Consider the following 8,132-nt stretch of genomic DNA (forward strand, 5'->3'; position numbering starts at 1 on the left):
ATCAGTGTTTGCACCATAAGCCAAAAAGCAATTCTCTGAATGTTAAACCACTGAGACATCTGGGGGTCCATTGTTACATCACATGAATTCCTTTGTATCCTAAGAATAACACCAGATGTGCCCTGGAATCCAATGCCGAATGGAAGTTTTAACTTTTACAGCCAATAAATGTATTTACTTGGTTCTTGTTTGAGTTAGTTTTTTTTTTCATTTGAGCCTGAAGTCTCATTACTATTATAGTTGTGTAAAACAATGACTAAGGAAGAGCAGAGTTCAATAAAATAAATCATGTGTATCGTTATTTGAGCACCTGCTATGTGCCAGTCACTCCCCATAAATTATTTCATTTAAGGCTCATTATACGTAGCACGGTTGGTATTCTACACTAGTTTTCTGTTGAGAGGACTGAGGTTCAACATCTCAAAAAAAAAAAAAGACAGATGGAGTTGAGAAGCAAACGCAGGTCTGTCAAAACCAGGACATATTCTCCATCCAATTTACCGTGATTGTTGCTCATGAGATGAAACAAAACATGGCACCCAACGGCATTTACAATATTTCTCTGTCTCCAGACAAAACTGCAGCTAGTTTCTTTCCAAGAAACCAACATCTTTTCTTTGTTTAACTCTCTCCTACCACTTTTCTCAATTGTTATTGTCAGTGCTTAACTGCCCTTGGACCTGAAAATTCTTCCTCAGTGTAAACAGTGTGCTCATGCTTGCTGTTCAGTCTTCGAGCCTGAGCTTCCATGTAGTGGCGGCGAGAACACTGGAAAACCACATACACGTTCACTGCCTCAGCCGTTTCTTTTGTAAAATCAGAGTACAATTTATCTCTTGCCTGTCTGGTTTGATGGTTAAATATAATAAACTGAAAGTAGTTTCTAAATTATAAAGTGCTTTAAAATATTATGTAGGATTAATATTATCATCTTAATTAAAGTTACTAATAATGATTCAGAGAAACTAATCTGTCTTGGTAGACTTTCAACTGTTAGGACAGCTGGTTTTGTTGGGGGCGGGGGGCACTTACAGATACAAGATGGCATTCTTGCCCAGCAGTTCTTACTTTAGATCATATAGACAGACCCTGTCTCTGCCTTCATATAAGACAGTAAGTTCTGCTACATCTGGTAGATTCAATACTGTATCTAGCCCTAAGGTCTCTAATTACCCATAGCTCTCTCCAGCAGTCTGTAGCCACTCCATGGTCACTAAAAGGTCTCCCCATAATGGCTGCGATGCTTTTTCTTTTCTCTAAGAGGTCTTTATTAACTCCTCTGCCTCTGCTGGGTCCTGGAGGCCAGGTGGGTGATTAATGGCCCCTGAATTATGATCTAGCTAGAAAGGCTGTTGGTGAAAATTTATACTCAGAGTGGTGAGCTAGAATTCTTTCATCCCAGGTACTCAACACTCATTGCACAATTTAATTGTGAAGAGTAGTAGTTAATGAGGGCACAGGGGGAGAGGGTAAGACAGGAGCCGAGAGCCCGGGCTGAAGGCCAGTGCTCCCAGCAGTAAAGTTACATCTGGGAGGGATGAATCACAGGGTGGACAAATTGCAGCATTCGAAGGGATTTTCATCATCATTATGTTTTATTGATAAGGAAACTAAGGCATAAAGAGACTAATGAGTAAAGACAACAGTAACACTACCACCAACTGCCTTTTTGCTTTAGTATATTTCATGAATCAAACTCTCATGAATCAAAGGTAGGAATCTTTACAAGCACGAAAGCACACAAAACTGATCTCAAAAGCAATATGGGGAAATTGGAGGCTGTCATCTTTATTTTACCGATGAGAAAGTTGGGGCTTTCAGGGAGATCAAGTGAGTTGCCCAAGAATATGGAGCACGTCTTCGTTTTGGGATTATAAGCAGGGTCTGTGTGGACCTCAATATCTCTGCTCCTTCCAGTGTATCCAGACACGCTTTTCCTACTACTCTTTTTTGCTACCACCAATATAGAGTTTGTTGTATGCCAGGCACTACATATGTATCTTATCACCATTGTGCCCATTTAATGAACAAGGAAACTGAGATTTGGTATGAGTAAGCAATACTCCTCTTGCCTTCCTGTGGGGAGCAAGAGGCAGACCTGGGGTGCTAACACAAGTCTGTCTGACTCCAGCGATACTTATCTTAGCCACTACTATACCCAGCTTCAGCTGCCACTAATATACAACACTATCACCATGTACCCAATACTATGATTGAAAACTCATCTCTTAAGACACAAGACTGTTGAAATGCTGCCTGAAGGTATTAGGATGAGATGAGTTGGGGGCAACAAGGGCAGCCTGTAAAAGGGTGTGCATGCCTCTGTTACCACTGCGCCAGTATACACAATTCAATGTCATCTCAGAGAACTTATTTTGATAATTGACCATAACATTTATCAGTTCATAAAATACACAGAAATCAAGAGTTCAAAGTAAACTCGCTTCCTACATTGGACGAATCCTGGTGCTTGATAAAACCACACTGCCCTTCTAGCTGATTGGAAAATTGGATGAACCAGCCTGCCAAAATGCATGCAAACCTCTGAGCCTTGTTAAGCCACCCTGAGTAAATTGCAAAAATAAAGTATCTTTTTTACTTGCATATGAAAACAAGAAAATGAATGTATTTTGCATAATTGCTACAAAGGGCCCCAACTAGCCATTTCCATTTGCAATTTCATATTTCTATAAAGTTTTATTCATTTTCATTTGCAAATGAATTTGCTGTTTGCGAAGAGAAGACTCATTGCTCTGACTGGTGCCAGATTGTTAGGAGGAGCCGCTGCTCCCAGCAATGGCCTTTATGCTGACCAGGAGACCTCTGAGCTTGTCCGCTCACGTTCCCTTTCCTAGCTGCCCCTGCCTATTATTGTAGTTATAACATTCTTTCTTCCCAATTGCCCAATTGCCTTATTTCCTCAATAGAGACTACAAATGTGCTAACATTGATCTGTTCAACAAATATTTATGGAATACCTAGTGTGTGCCAATAACTGTTCTAAATACCAAAAGGGCAGCAATCACAAATCAGACAAGAATACCTGCATTATGGAACGAAAGATCCGGACAAATATTTGTGTTTGTTCAGAGTAGATGTTTGGGGGGTGGAACATAAGTAGCATTAACACTCATCACAGTGGAAAAAGCACGCATGCATGTTCTGATGTGAAAAACATCACAGAGCCCTTATGAAACAGGGAGATGCGTGGCTGGAGTACAGTGGGCAAAGGGAGAGTGGTGGGAGGTGGGTCTGTACAGGTGGCAGGAGCCAGAGAACTTGCGGCTCTTGCAAACTCTATAAGATATGTGGGGGACAGCATGTTGGCACGACACAAACTAAGTAACTAAAACTAAAGATCCATAGAACATTTCTTTGACAGACAAGGGAGACTAAATTCCTTTGAAAGGTGTTTGGACATTAACCGGATTTCTCAATTCATATCACTTATACTGTTTATTCTCCAGTGTCTGTAAACTGTGGTGGGGATTTATGTGACTCAGGGTCCATGAATGCTCAAACCTGATCTTGAGCCAGCCAGTGCTGATTAAAGGTCCAAGGAAAAGATACTTTTCTCCCTGAGAGGAAAGAGAGGGAGCAAAGTGCACTCCTGATGTTCTTCATTCAAAATCCCGAGGTGGTTGTAGGGTGGGCTAAGCGAGGCTACACAGGTGACTACTTTGCCCGTGCCAAGGAGTCACTACTGTGGGGAGAAAAGGGAAGCCCAAAGAGAACATCAAGAAAGGGTACACATCAGAGCTAAAGTATTTTCTCCCTCAGACCAAGAGCTTAGGTGTTTGAATTTATCAGCACATGAGATTTCCTTCATTCTGTCAATTCTCCAGGTAGAGGAAGGTCAGGAAATCTTAACTGTGGCTTTTTATAAGAAAAGTAGATAGAAAAAATGGAGAGAAGAAAGAGGATAGATTTTTAAATAGCAATATTTGCTCTCAAGATCACAGAGAAAGATATTTACCCCAGGCCTGGAAGGATAAAGTTAATACAATAACCCCTTGGAAGAAGCTCTGGGCCATCTTACACTGTGGTCGAACTTGCCCCTGTGGGACACTTGGATCTCACAGCTTCGGTCCAATCAGTGGGCAAGGGAAGTTTCAAGCAGTAGATACTGGGAATTTGTTATTGAGGCAGGTGAAAGCTTGAGTAAATCATTAGAAAAATCGAAGATGGAGTCCTTATTTACACAGTCCTCAGTTTTGTAGATCAATCCATTAAAAAATGTATCCAATTTTACTATTGGCAAGACCAAGTACCATTTCTTTATTTTAGTTTTTGTGTTTTTTTAATGTGGTATTCCACTGAGCCTTTTTTAAAAAAAATTTATTTATTTATTTTCAGAGAGAGGGGAAGGGAGGGAGAAAGAGGGGGAGAGAAACATTGATGTGCAAGAGATACACTAATCGGTTGACTTGCACATGGCCCCATTTGGGGACCTGGCCTGCAGCCTAGGCATTTGCCATAACCAGGAATTGAATCAGTAACCTTTCAGTTCTTAGGCTGAGACTCAATCCACTGAACCACACCAGCCAGGATATCATTTCTTTAAAAGAGGAATTGTTAGTTGAACATATCACTAAATGTTATAATAGGATAAGAAAAACTTTTTGAAAACTTTTTAATTTAATTTATTTTTAGAGAGAGGAGAAGGGAGGCAGAAAGAGAAGAAGGGAAACATCAATGTGAGAGAGAGAAACCGATCAGTTGTCTTTCAAATACACCCCGACTAGGGACTGAACCCACAACCCATCATGTGCCCTGACTGGGGATCAAACTAGTATCCCTTCGCTTTGCAGGATGACATCTGACCAACTGAGTCACACTGGTCAGGGTGGGATCAGAGAAAGTTTTAACCAGTCTTGGGGCCTAAGATTTATGGAGTGCTGGAAGGGACATGAAGATAAAATTTAATCAGCAGTGCCCTAGGTAGTGCCCAAATCTGTTTCTTGCTTCAATAGTGTTTGGACAGAACAGATCCAGTGACAACCCCTTCTTTAGCCTCTGACCACCCTCTACCCTCTTTTCCAATGGTCACCTTTGGAAGCATCTCAGCCATCCTCGGCCTCTGAGACCAGCCAACACAATTTTTGTGAGTCTAACTCTTTATTCCCTAGCAACCATGAGCTCCCAAATTCTTCAGAATTATTTCCCCAAGGTGGAAGCCATCATCAACCACCTGGTCAACCTGCATCTGCAGGTCCCCTACATTTACCTCGGCCTGAGCTTCTATTTTGACCAAGGCAATGTGACCCTGGAGGGAGTGGGCCACTTCTCCCTCCAGTTGGCTAAGGAGAAGTATGAGGATGCTGAGCACCTCTCGAAGATGCAAACCAGTGCGGTGGCCATGCCCTCTTTCAGGATGTACTGAAGCATTCCCATGATGAGTGGGGTGAAACTCAGGGCACTATGGAGGCTACTGTGGTCCTGGAAAGAACTTGAGCCAGACCTTTTAAAATCTGCATGCCCTGGGTTCTACCCCCATGGATGCCCATCTCTGTAACTTCCTGAAGAACCACTTCCTGGATGAGCAGGAGAAACTCACCAAGAAAATGGGTGACCACCTGACTGACCTCCACAGGCTGGCCAGCTCTCAGGTTGGGCTGGGTGAGCATCTCTTCCAGAGGCTCACCTTTGAGCATGATTATGGGCCTTTGGAGCCCAGAGACCTTTGAGAGGCCCCTCTGCCTTCCCTTGGTGTCAGGCTTCTTTCTGAGCCTCTCCCTACAACCGCTAAGCATCCTTTTAACCACCCTGCAACCTATCCCACCCCATGGACCAAATGGAAACAATAAAGTCTTTGGCAGAGAAAAAAGATAATTTCTTTGAGTCCCCGAATCCTTTTAGCAGATTAATGCGTCAGAAGTGAATTATAACCTAGCTGCTTCAGATTCCCTGGTTAGCGTTGTCTCAAAAGCACCATGTCCCTCCTTCCAAGAACGACTAGGACAGAAGGCATGTGGCATAATGTTTGGACATTTTCCAAATGGTTGGAAGCTTGGCCCAAACCACATCAGTATGGAGCTGCTTACCTGGTGATGAATGTTGTTATTAGCATTCATGGCACTTACCATTCCTTGCTTATAAAGAAGGACAGTAATTTATGGCTATGTTACGTGTCTGGGTTGAGCAGAGGAGGAAAACAAGGCCTGAAGATTTTGCTTTCTTTGGCTGTGGCTAATAATAAAATTTCTCACGTCCATAACTACCATTAGATTTCCCTCTCACTCATTTCTACGCTGCTCATTGCCCTCCTCTCTCTCTCTGTCTCTCTCTGTCTCTCACTCTCGCTCTTGCTCTCTCTCTCTCTCTCTGCCTGTCCCCTTATCAGCCTTGCTGGCTCTCTACCAAAGGGAAGATAAGGGAATAAGAAGGGATGGTGATATTTAAGTATCTTTAATATATTAGGCACCGAGCTAAATACTTTTGTGCTTGTCTTTCCGTTTAAGCTGCATAATAATGCTGATATGGGTAATTTACCCCTACTTACAAATGAGGAAACTTGCCCAGAGTTCAGAGAGTTGGGTAATAAAGCTGGAATTCCAATTTAGCTCTATCTAACTCCCCAAAGTGGGCTCTTTCCATGTATCTTCATTTATATCACTCTTCTCCATCTGTCCAATAGTTGTTCTTGCTCCTTGTCTTGGGTATGTATGACAGCACATTCATGTAATAAACACTGAGATTCTATTATGTGCTAAAAAAAAAACCCCAACTAAACCAAAAACATAAAAACAGAGTGCCCACTTTCAAGCAGCTCACAGTTGGTATATGCATGTATGCTTGAGGCTTGGGCCTGATAAAGAATGTACATACATTAGTAAGCACCTCTTAAGAAAGAATGTTTGTTCATTCATTTATTCATTCATTCTGCAAATACTCATTAAATACCTATTCTATGCCAGGCATTATTCTGTGCCAGTGTTCATCAATCCTGCCTGCATATTGGAATAACCTAGTACATTTAGAAATCAAACAAACAAACAAAAAAATCACACACACAAAAAAACTCTTCCAAAAGCCAACAACAACAAAAAAATCAAAACCAAAGCTAATCCCTGGCCCATTCAACTTATATTTAAGTGACGGAAACTGGGGCCCTGCATCAGGACGATTTCAAAACCTCCCAGGGAATTGTAACATGCAGCCAGGGTTGCGAAAACATTCTCCCAGGCCCTAGAGAGACAGCAGCCAACAAGCCAGAGAGGAAGCGCTCAGGGCACTCGGGGTATTTATCTCTCTATTCAGATGGAAGATGTGGGAGACAAACGGGGAGAGAGGAAGGTGAGGCTGCAATGTTCAGTTTGCACCTAAATCATCTTCAGCCTTAAATTCAAGGCAGTTCAGATGATGTGAAGCCGAGAAATGACATACAGCCTGGGGCACCTTCATGTTCTCCATTTTTGTGACATGGACTACATTTCTATGGACCAGATAGAGGGATCTACCTTCCTAAGATTTTTGATCAGACTGGCTGATGCAGAGATTGCTAACCTAGCAGATTAACTTTTCTGAGACTAGGGGTCATTCATTTATTTCAAGTCAGTTCACCTGTGGGGAAGAGAGAAAAATATCTCTCATAAGTTTATTACGTGGTTGGGTTTCACACTAGACCAAGTCAACAGAGAGGACTGAATGAGCATATTTAGAAGTCTTTCAGTTTTGCTTTTATTTGTACCATGAGTTTCATTTTGTTTACGCCAGTCATGGCTTTGGAATCAGCCACACGTGGATTTGAGTTCCAGCTTCATTTTGACAAACTGGGTGACCCTGGACAAATGTCATGTCTCAGTGCCTCAGTGGCCTTATCTATAAAGTGGGGTTTAAAGTGGTATGCACTTTCTGAAACCTCTGAGAAGGTGGAACAAGATAATGTACCTACTACATTTCTAGTTTAGAGCAAATACCTACTTAATGCTGGCTGTCATTCTTATCTCAACTTTTGTTCTTATTTCACAACATTGCATATAATCAAATGTGTAAGATAGGAGTGTGACCAAATCTGTAAAAGCAGGTGAATATGACAGTGCAAAGAAATAAGACATAAGACATATGCATGTAAATAACTTAGTACCACTTACTACATGGGAAGCACTCTGCACATTTTAGACATATTAACT

The 8,132-nt window shown here is 41.8% G+C and overlaps 1 pseudogene; it reads left to right on the top strand.

Moving 5' to 3' along the window:
• Positions 1–5,017: 5,017 nt before the first annotated feature.
• On the top strand, positions 5,018–5,687 carry LOC114508974 (annotated as a pseudogene).
• The last annotated feature ends 2,445 nt before the right edge of the window (positions 5,688–8,132 follow it).

Source organism: Phyllostomus discolor, chromosome 3, assembly GCF_004126475.2.
Source record: "Phyllostomus discolor isolate MPI-MPIP mPhyDis1 chromosome 3, mPhyDis1.pri.v3, whole genome shotgun sequence".
In the NCBI taxonomy this organism is placed as follows: Eukaryota; Metazoa; Chordata; class Mammalia; order Chiroptera; family Phyllostomidae; genus Phyllostomus; species Phyllostomus discolor.